Below are 12177 nucleotides of genomic sequence, written 5' to 3'. Positions count from 1 at the left end.
ATAAGAGACAGAATTTCCCCTATGAGAAAAAAAATGGGCGTGGTAGAACGTCGCTTTAAATGCCTCGAAAGTGGTCTAGGGGAGAAACCTCTCGAAATTTTGACAATTTTGGGGATTCAGAGGCTTGTTTAATGGATTTTAGAGTCTATTAATATCTACAAAATACTTTTTTTATCCCCCACGAATTGTGGTTTCTCTTCCCAATGAGAAGAGCCTGCCCCCCACCCCCACTGGCGCCACCCCTGTAAACGTTTCTGTCTGCTGTTGAAAACAAACTTCCTAAATTTGTGACTGGCTATGATGACTGAGAAGGACCATGTTGATTTATTAATAATATTTTGTTTGGGATGGAAAAAAGGAGAGTCTATTTCTCAAAAATGCTCCATCAGCAAATAGTTTAGTGTGCGCTATGGACAGTATGGCTATGGTATTTACTTAACACACAATCCACAATCAGGTCGCAAAACTTTAGCTGCATTTGGTGGATTAAGTCGCAAAACTTTAGCTTCGTTTGGTGGCGCCATTTACTCTAGGTAGACGGTGACCGGTTTTGTTACCGGTTGGTACATTTATTTGCAAACATTCAGCCAAAGGCCAGTGAAAGTTAAGACGGCAGCCGGATTTTTATCGATGTTTGCCGTCCTTAATTTCGGAAGCTGAGATATTCTGTGAATGTAGGCTTGTATCGCAGGCTACAATTTACGGGTGACCAAATAATTAATTTGGTCCTAAATTTTTATTTAATGCTGGGTAAGTTAAAAACAGACATTCCGTCCGAATGGGATTCATTCAAAAATTTGAGGGGTTCACTAGAAAACGGGGTTCGCTAGAAAAGGGGGGTTCGCCCGAACCATAAAAAAAAATTAGGAACGACAAAAGACTTAAAATAATTATTTAAATATAATAAATGATAATAATTTACAGTAAGTAAAATAGACAACAGGCAGTGGAAGACTGAAAATTGAGTACTTTGTTTTGTGGAGAAAATTCCTTTATTACCTACCATCTTCAATTTTATTATGTAGGAAAAAAAATATATAACCATACGTCATATTCACATGTCTATAATGTACTTCACTGTATCCAACTTTTTGTTTGGTTATACAGGAGTTAGTACTTTGCTGGTGGTTAATAATTGTGTTAATCTTTAGCTGTGTTACTTCCAAGTAAACATGCTTAAATGTATTATCCTCTTTGACCATCAGTGATTTTCAAAAAAGTAAACAAATTACGACTAGAGTGGCAGATGACTTCAAGAGTATGGTGAGCCCACAATGTTGTACTATCCAAATATCCTTATTTATAAGCATTTTCATCATGGTTTTATTTATTACAAACATATTCTTTCCCCATCAATACACATTGAGGCCCTTCTTTTCGGTTAAAACGACCTATCTTAAATTTGTCTTTCTTGACTTTGGGACTATTAAGCGTTTAAATAACTTAAAAGGATAAACCTAAAAAAGCCCTACAAAATGCGCGCGGAGCATGTTTGTTTTTAATTCTACATTCGTCGAAATTGATGAAAACTCCCTAAAATGTGCAATTTATAGAGGAAATTGGCCTACCGTAACAAGAAATGCGCCCAAAGAATTTGAGAATTTTAGGCACTTTCAGAGGATGCATTTGTCAAGGGGTGGGTTTAGATTTTCCAAAGATGGATATTTTCTTCTTGTCCCCCGGTGTTTTTAATTCTAATTTCGTTGGAATTGATCAAAACTCCCTAAAATGTGCAATTCTTAGAGGAAATTGGCCCATGTTAACAAGAAATGCACGCGAAGCGCGCGAAATTTGAGGTTTTTAGGCACTTTCAGGGGATGAAAAGGGCAATTATAAAGGAGTGATTTTTCAAAGATAGATATTTTCCCCTTGTCCTCCAGTGGTTACGCCATCGGGCAGCTTAGATCAAAGGAGTTATGACAGTTTTTGAAGTGGAGAAGGGGTTGCAGGGTGTTGTGAGTCTGGTCATTATGATATCTTCCTTTTTATTCCTGTCTTTGTTTTTCTCTTCTCTTTTTCTTTTTCTTTTCCTTTTCTTTTCCTCTTCTTTCTCTTTCCCTCCCTCTCCCCTCTTTCTTTTCTCTTACTACCAAGCCCGGTACGACGGCTTGGTCAGCCCGGTAAAAACCGTCAGGGGAGGGGAATTTTCCACCTCCCCACCCCCACGCCTGTTACGACACTGGCTAACACGCCAATCATCCCCCCAATGAAAAATACTTTTCTACGCCACTGTATTTTTTAAGGGGGAAGGGGTGGTCCCCTCTCTTTTTGTGAGTCAAGAAGATATGCCTGAAAATTGTTGACATAAATGCATAAATGACCCATATGATGATGAATTTTACTATATAAGGGTGTCATATCTGGCAACCTAGAGGTACATACCAGGTTTTAACGAAAGAACGCTGTACAGCCAGAGAATATCTTACTTTATAGCAACATACCTAGTTGTATCTCTGCCCACAAGCATCTGAATTACCTATAATAGTCGACTCGAGTGCGCGTGCCTTTATTTTTGAGAACTATGAGAAAAAACGTGCGAAGATAAGATAGGGTTTTGCGGCACATGAATTATTATTTTTTATGGTACATCACAGCGATTAATTAGATCGATGATGATGAATTTTACTATATAAGGGTGTCATATCTGGCAACCTAGAGGTACACAAATCGAAAGGTTCACTGATAAACCTCGGATAAGATACATACTCCAAGTATGTAGGCCTATTATACTATAAAGGTACAATTTCCCCAAATGTTACCACCTCAGCCAAAACTGTGGTACATGGTGGAGCTGAGAGACGCGAGGACTCATAGTTTTGAAGTAAGGAAAGTAAATATATCAAAGACAATGTTTTTAAGTTTATTTTCTATGGTAGCGTACATCACACACACTCATGGTTGCCGAAAATAGCAGATGAAAGATCATGAGAATTTGTTGGCGCTTCATTTTGACTGTATTATAATGGTAATGTGATGATGGTGAATTTTACTATTTAAAAGTGCCATTTGCGGCACGAATTTCGTCACCAATTTCGTTTTTTTTCTGGTGGATTTTAGACAGTTAAAACATCAAAATAAAGCCTGATAACATGCAAAAAAAAATCATTCCGCTAGCTTTGACGATCATGCGATCGTGATGTGAAGTTTCCCAATGTTTTTTATTGCGCGCGAATTTGGCTCACCGGCATTTTCGACACATTTTAAATCGCGCTTACTCATCAAATATTCAATCAATCTTATTAAAAAACACGTGTATGTAAACACTACAACATGTTTTTTTCAATATGTAAATTTTATTGGCAAAAATTCACAATGAGTATAATATTTTCAACATTAAAATCATGTCATTTTTTTCAAATCCCACGAATTTTTAAAAACTGTACATGCTCAAAATGGCTTCATTTAACCCTCATAAACAAATATGAACATGGTGGTATAAAAGCACCCTACTTCAGGTCTCAAGTGCAATCTTTCAACATATCATGGGCTAGACGTCTTTTCAATGATGAAACGTCTAAGTGGAAATTTATTGCCATCTATGTATTTTAACAGAGTTGGCCCGCAATATGTTATTGAAAATATGTCACACTTAAATGTAAAAAAATGTGAAGGTATTCCTAGTTTTTATATAGGTGTATTAAAGGCGTTAACTAGTTTTAACGAAATGATAATGAAGTACCCAACATGTTACAATGAAATACTTGTTTTGTTCAACATTTGGGGGAATAAATGATGACTTACAATGTTCTATCACTATTGTATAGAAACTCGGTAAGGTCAGGTATAAGAAAAATCAAAGATATTGTGCTTGGAAATAGATTTATTCAATCGAACGAATTATTAGAAAAGTTATCTACTAAATCAAATTGGATATCAGAATATCATATTGTGTTAAAGGCCATTGCACATGAATGGAAGGATGTGATTTTTTCACAAAATGAGAATGCAGAGCAAGAGAAACCTTTGCTTGTTACAAAACTGTGTAACAAAAAATGCAAACAAACGTATAATAGTTTTGTCGAAAGAAGATGTATAGAACCGAAATGTCAATTAATATGGGAATCATATTTAATACTACAGTTGATTGGATGTTAACCTGGAAAAGAAAAGTAAAAATGATTAGAGAAAACAAACTCAAACACGTAAATTTTAAATTATTACATAGAATTATTCCCACTAGGAAAAGATTATGTATATGGAAAATTCTAATCTCAAACACATGCTTACAATGCAACCGTGTTGAGGATGATGCACATTTATTTTATGGATCTGCAGAAGCCAGTAATCTATGGCGTTACATTAACGAACTTACCTCAAAGAATTACAATATTGAGGCAAACTTTAAAAACATAGTACTTGGTACTGGGAATTCGTATGTAGACAGTTTGTTTTCATTAGGTTTATTTTGCATATATAAAGCAAATGTGTTAAAACAAATTAATAAATGGAAATTTACCTCAGTCTATCAACTGTTTATTGTTGAAAAAGGTATAAGAAAGTACACTAAATAGGCCTATACGAAAATAGTATATGTAAAAATGTACTTGACCAACTTGTACAGTGTAATGCTTTTTTTTAATCGATCGGTTAACTTTACACATGGATTTACAGTGATTTGTTTTTTAATTAATTTTTAATTTATTTTAAATGTCTTTCTAACGTCTTAGACGATCTACATGGGTGCTATTTATTACTTTTAGATCCTATGAATAGCGCATTGAAAAGCTAATTTGAATGATCGATCGATTAATTGATTAATTGATTTATTGATTCATCGATCGATAAATGCTGCATTTACATTGTATATTACAATTTTATCACATTTGTTTTCTGCAAAATATAATAATTTTACCCATTATGAGGAACCGATATGCAGTAGCCTTTTATGTCAGATATGAATAGTGAATAAAAGTGGGACAACCCCACAAAAGATTTAAAAAAATGGCTTCATTGAGATACCTTTGGTACTACTGGAAAAGAAATTGGTGCTACTAAAATTGTTGGTGGGATGTCCTTCAAAATTAGCAGTGCTACCAGATGAAAAATGTAATTTGATGATTTTTTTCGTGATTTGAGTGAGCGATTGTTCATAACAAAAGCGATCGAAAAAACAACTAAATTAAAGCTATATAGATCTTATTTATATTTGATAAATTATCATTTAATAACAAATTTTGCATGGTCATGAAGCGAAAAAATTTTGAAATACGGTGAATTCGTGAGTAAATACAGTTGAAAGAACCCGAGACCAAACCATTGTGTATTCGATGAAGCTCACTTACAATACACATATTAATCACTGATCACTACGTATAATCCCATTAAAACCAAATGTTTACCCCATTGCATAATGGATGGTTCCAATTCGCCCACTGCGCTGCATGTGGTTCTCTGCTGTGAGAGAGCAGGCATAGTTCGTATGCAACGAAGATATAAGTAAAATATAAATCGGTCCATGATCAGATATACAGTCGAGTCAGCCGACGTCGACTCTGTTTCAAAGTCGAAAATTCGTGTCAGTCGAATTTTCGAAAAAGTCCCAATTCTTTCCTATGTTTTACTGTGTAAATTGTTTGTTTGTTTGTAAGTCAAATTTCGACTACGTCGACGGACTTTCCGGTCCGGATATGACGATTTTAAAGTATATTTTAATCACACAAGCCGAAGTTCCAAATTTACTGACGCACGTGGGAAAAATACACAGCCGTGGAAAAATACAAAGTTCAGTCCTTGTTGTACAGTTAGTTAAACCATGTCCAAACTAACGTCTCAGACAGTGCACTGTGTAGCCTGGGTTCCAGGCCCTAATTTTGGGTTACTCACTCTTTATTGCACTTAGTGCGCGCCATACCTAATTTAATTGGCGTCCCATACTCGATTTCATTTTTTTCCGGATTAGGATTCTTATTCCGTCTCTAACATAGAGCTATTAAACAACTAGAGTGCTGACAAGATGGCGAAGCAATGCAGAGTTGTGTATGTGTACCATCCAAGATGGTCGCCGTAGGAAAGCGCCACCTTCAGGCTCAGTATACAAATTATTACAATAAATAAGCACTTTGACTGACTATTATTTCATTAATGATAATTAGTATTGATAATAACAAATTATTAAACTATCGTAGCCAAAAAAAAAGGCCAAGTAGAGCATCTTATTCAAAAATTTAAAAAAAAAATAAAATTGTGTACATTACACTTATACACCGCAACGCTCGAGTTTCAAACATACGGGTAACTAGCTATACTGAACTTTCCGTGCAAATTGAGGGCGCCATTGAAAATGATAGCGCTTATGCGAAATTTGATTGGCTAAATCTATGGCAGCCATCTTGGATGGTACACACACACAGCTCTGCGTATTTCGAACATCGAATACATTGCAGTTAGTGATCTAGTATTCTTATTATATCTCTATGGTCTCTAAATTAACTTTTACGTTGGTGGCACTGTCCAGAATGAGAAAAATAAAAAACAATAAGAGACTTGTGGCAAGTCTATGCACTGTGGAATGACGGCTCACGATCGTAGGCCTTTTTCGTCCAATTCGGTTGTAGAAAACTTGTATTGAACCCATTTCGAACAAGCCTGTAGTCAGGGCCTAGCTATTTAATTAGGCATCAAAGCCCCGTGGATTATTTAACATAATATGTACAGTACCTGTTGTTTTGCTGTACGCTAGGCAAATTTAATTACTGTACACTATTACAAATTTATGCAACTTTTATATTGTTTTTTACGTGAATTTTCAGTCTGATATGTTTTTACCAAGCACAGCAAGCATTCTTGGTTGTGGTGATGCCACTTGCTGGTCGGCAACATCGCCTCCCAAACACCGTTTGGATGCTGATATTCCGTTTTGGCCTTTGCTCCTCCCCTTGAACTATGGCCGATTGGATGCACTGTAAAACGCGTCCAGACGACTCTCTAAAATGAATCATAAATACGACTGTGTGCGGCCCTATACTCAAGTACGGACTTGTTTACCTGCTAGTAAACGTCTCTTTGTACGCCGCCTGCGTGTGCAAACTGACAGAAGTACGTAAACTAGGGGAGGAAGCAGGGCCGGCGGAACGTTTTTCAAAGTGGGGGGGGCCCCACTTATAAGCAGGCGCGTAACAGGGGTCTTGGGTCGGGGTGGGGGGCAAAGGTAATAATTTTCCCGGTTAGTAATTTATGACTTGGTGTGATACCCACCCACCCCATATAGAAAACAATACGACATAGGGCTTAATTTATTATTAATATAGGCCACACACGTGTGTTTGAAACTAAATATAAGCATTTTCATCGTGGTTTTATTATTACAATCATAGGCCTATTCTTTCACCATCATAACACATTGAGGCCCTTCTTTTAGGTAAAACGATCTATCTTAAATTCTCTTTCTTGGGTTTGGGACTATTTTGTTTTAAAATAACTTGGAAGGCAAAGGAGGGCAAGCACAAGCTTTAAGTCAAACAAATGCACGCGCAGCGCGCGAAAAATGTTTGTGTTTTTAATTCTAATTTCGTCGGAATTGATCAAAACATTTTCCTTATGGCTTTATTTATTACAAACATATTCTTTCAACATCATTACACATTGAGGCCCTTCTTTTAGGTAAAACGATCTATCTTAAATTTTCTTTCTTGAGTTTGGGACTATGTGTTATAACTTAGAAGGCAAAGGAAAGCAAGCAGAAGCTTTAACATTAAAAAATGCGCGCGAAGCGCGCGAAAAAGTTTTGTTTTTTTAATTCTAATTTCGTCGGAATTGATCAAAACTCCCTAAAATGTGCAATTTTTTAGAGGAAACTGGCCTACCTCAACAAAATATGCGATTTAAAATTTGAGATTTTCAAGCACTTTCCCGGGTGAAAAGGGCATTCAATGGGGAAAGATTTTCCACAGATAGATATTTTCCCCTTGTCCCCCGGTGGTTACGCCACTGCGGAGAATATCTGGCGGCTTAGATCAAATGCGATATGGACACTTTTTGAAGTGGAGAAGAGGTTGCAGGCCGGGGTATTGTGATCTAGATGTGTATAAGAGGTCAATGCTAAACAAATAGTCGGTTGGGTACTGGGACGTCGACGTTCAGTAGGCCTAATATCGCAATATTCAGTGATTTTACGAATCGATAAACAAATAAAACGTTAAAAAATCCGATTTCGTTTTTAGTTATTTCCGATGTAGTCGCAGCTTTAGTCGCTGGCCACCATAGTTTTAAGAAGCGCGATTACCATCCCGTGCAGCTGTAGTAACACCCAGCACAGCAATTAATTGCTCTCCTTGCTGTTGAAAGGGATCACTTGCTAAGACCCATTCTCCAAAAACGTTGTCCATGATCAAAGTAGATGAAATTTTGCATTATACTAAGCTAAATTATATTTACATTTATAAAACAAGGAAAGTTTATTAATTGAATTTACGTGAATTTCTTGCAAAACATGTTTTTTTATGCCGAATTTCACCACGAATTTCGACATACAAACATATGTAAGGCTAAACCATTGCCTACCCAGTAAAGGTTTTACTGACAACTCGCGATTTTACCGTAATTTATTTATTTATTCAACTGAACATACACTTCTGTTTCAGCGGCACACATAAATTAGGTGCGTTCAATGTAAAAAAAAAATGTAAAAGAGAGAAAGAAAAACAACTAAAAATAAAAAAACGAAATTATTTGGGCGTCTGTTTGTGAAATTTTCAAAGGTCTTCGTTTTATAGACACCCTTATGGGTGTCTACAAAACGAAAACCGAAGACCCGAAAAACGAAGACCTCCAATTATTTCTCAATTATCCTATTAAAGTATTTCAAAATCATCATAAAACAGTTGCCAAGTAGGCCTACCTATTTCATTATTTTATCGGAATAAAATGAGGAATATCAATAAATACTTCAGGGACCCAGCAAAAACGAATACCCACATTTTTTTTCTCAATCGTGATGAAAATAATGTTTTTAAATCACTTCATGCTATGTATATATAGTATTCGTGTTTTTGGCACATTATTGCCTGAATCTGAGTCAATTTAAATATTTAGGCCTACTCTTTATTCCAGTTTCAATCAATGTTGTACGTCCACGGCTGGTGGCAGAGCGCGTCTTGGCGATGCTACCCTCTAAACGAAAGTAAGGCTTGGCCTAGCGGTACGCGTATTTGGGGCCCTAAAAAACTTTGAATATTTCATTCATAAACTTTTTCCATGGGTGTCTACAAAACAAAGACCGAAGACCCAGCAAAACGAAGACCCACATTTTTTTTCCCTCAGTCCTGATGAAAATAATGTTTTTAAATCACTTCATGCTATGTATATATAGTATTCGCCTTTTTAGCACATTATTGCCTGAATCTGAGTCAATTTAAAGATTTAGGCCTACTCTTTATTCCAGTTTCAACCAATGTTCGTCCACGGCTGGTGGCAGAGCGCGTCTTGGCGCTGCTACCCTCTAAACGAAAGTAAGACTTGGCCTAGCGGTACGCGTATTTAGGGGCCCTAAAAAACTTTGAATATTTCATTCATAAACTTTTTCCATGTTAAAATAAACAGTAGGAATGCTGTATAGTAACGCATATGTGCAGCATCGGTCATTAGGTAGTGACACCAACATAGGATGGATGAGATAATTAAGGGTTTTCGTTTTATAGACACCCTATATGGGTGTCTACAAAACGAAGACCGAAGACCCGAAAAACGAAGACCCACATTTTGTTTCTCTCAATCCTGAACTAGGTACTTGGCAACTGTTTTATGATGATTTTGAAATACTTCAATAAGATAATTGAGAAATAATTGGAGGTCTTCGTTTTTCGGGTCTTCGGTCTTCGATTTGTAAACACCCATATAGGGTGTCTATAAAACGAAGACCTTTGAAAATTTCACAAACAGACGCCCAAAAATTTATTAATTTTGATTTTGTGACAGCCTGGCGTATTATCATCAAAATGAAAGAGAAAAAATAGGTGTCTTCGTTTTTGGGTCTTCGGTCTTCGTTTTGCTTTTTGGGACATTTTTGATGAGTAATAGTACCACACCAGGTGTCATCTACTTCATGAAATGGATAGCCAGTTGGGTTGGTAACTCAGCGAAATAGTTAACACACATAAATAGGGTGTCTATAAAACTTGTTATTTAATTAGATGGATATTACTATTCAAAGTTTACTCCAGACCCAATGTAGTTTTATTTTTGTCAGGGCAACGTTTTACCTGTGTGTTACCAAGCCACTTGACTACCCATACAATAGACTTGCCTCACGTCTCTAATTTATTGATGTTTTTTCGTAGTATTAGCACATTTAAGAAAGCGCCACCAGCGTCAGTTTATGTCGAGAAAATTTTTGATGCGAATCCCAGAAAAAGTATAGTTTATTTATTTTATTTATTTATTTGAACATACTCCTTTGAATCGGTGCCACTCAATATCAATTGGTGCGTTCGTACAAACAAAAACAAAAAAAAGGGGAAAATTTAACAAACAAAATAAATAACAATCGACTGTAAATAATATTACAAAATTAAAGAAAGGTAGAAAAATAACATATGAAATTAGATGAGATAACATTTCACTTCGCATTTCATACTCAGAAATATTTACAGGTCAGTTGTAAAGTAAATGCTTAAAATAACTAACCTACAAAATATAAAATCTAAAGATGAAAAAGTCTTACAACAAAAAGATAATACCAAGGTAGACCTACAAAACTTCAGGAATACAGACTACGATGTAGAGTCCACTTGTGGTAAACAAAAAAAAAAAAAAAAAAAAAAAAAATTAACATTACACAATTTGATAAGCAACGATACATTTACAGTAAACTATTGTGAATTTTTTAAGATGGAACGCCTTGTAAATAAGTAATATGGAACGCCATTGGGGCCAAAATTGATTTATTCTTTAGCATTCTCACTGATTAAGACAAAGTTTAGGGACTGAAACCCAGTCTACCCATATAAGAATGATGATGTCATCTAGTTGATTGCTTAAAGAGATATTTCTACTTATGTTCCCAAAATCCATAAGTGCTGTTTTTTGAGGAGGGGCCAACTTTGACTGGTCATTGCAAAGAAAAACGACTTTTAAAAAACATGTTTTGTACAGACCTAGATAAACATGGTTTTCTCTTCACAAAACATGTTATGTATAGACAAACATGGTTTTGTCATTTACAAAACATGTTTTATAACAAATATGGTTTTGTCTTCACAAAACATTTTTTGTATCAACAAACGTGGTTTTGTCTTTCTACCAAGCATTGTTGTTATTTTACCCTCGCCCCACGAAGTGGGAAGAGGGTATTGCTCCGTCTGTCTGTCGGTGTGTTTGTCTGTCTGTGACGTTTGTATTTGCCATTCCTGGAACATTTTAGAACGTTATTTATTTATATCGGCCAGAGGCTGACTCAAGCGAATTGACCGCGGACCGCTCGAGCGTACAGACCATGTGTGAATTCTGGCCAGCGGAACAGAGGCAGCCTAGAAGGCATGTAAGCCCGACAGAGTCCGGTGGCTTATGTCATCCCGTGGGAATTTCGTGATCATTTTTTTTTTTTAATGGTATACTTTGAAGTATGCTGAATCGAATAAAATGAGTCGCCAATTTTTTTACGCTCATCTTCATATGCAAATTAGCTGAAATATGCAAATTAGGTCTGAAAATGTAGGGTACTTATATCTTGGTAACCACAACTTTCTTAAAGTTGTTCAGAACATGCATGTTTCTATTTACCTTAATGGAACATTTTCTTCAAAAATGACCGGAAGTGCCATTTTGCCGACCTTATTAGCATAAATGTGCAAATAGGGGTGGAAATATAGGGAGCTATATCATGAAAACCACTGGTCGTACAGAGTTGCTTTTTGTAGCAAAATGTTTAAAACTTGCATATTTATATTTACTATAATGGACAATTTTCTCTAGAAATGACCGGAAATTGCGTTTTTGACCTTTGACCTTAACTTTGCGTGATTGTGATATCTTGGCAACCACTGGTCGTATAGAGTTGCTTTTTTTTAACAAAATATTTACAATATGCACATTTATACTCTAACAGAATAATTTCTCAATATCAACCAGAGACCTTTGACCTATCTTTGCAGTATATAGGCCTATTATATACCTAATGATGACTTATGGTCGAAAGTATTATTACAACAATGCTATTATTACTTGAATATATATATATATAAC

General features: G+C 35.9%; 1 protein-coding gene across 1 annotated transcript in view; it reads right to left on the bottom strand.

Moving 5' to 3' along the window:
• The window catches only part of LOC117102406 (E-selectin-like), a 29885-nt gene that overhangs the window by 4855 nt on the left and 12853 nt on the right, over positions 1-12177 (bottom strand). The window lies entirely within an intron of this gene.

The sequence above is a fragment of the Anneissia japonica genome, unplaced genomic scaffold (assembly GCF_011630105.1).
Source record: "Anneissia japonica isolate Jap-2015-1 unplaced genomic scaffold, ASM1163010v1 scaffold287839_len198389_cov133, whole genome shotgun sequence".
In the NCBI taxonomy this organism is placed as follows: domain Eukaryota; kingdom Metazoa; phylum Echinodermata; class Crinoidea; order Comatulida; family Comatulidae; genus Anneissia; species Anneissia japonica.
This window is presented reverse-complemented; position numbering and strand designations above follow the sequence as displayed.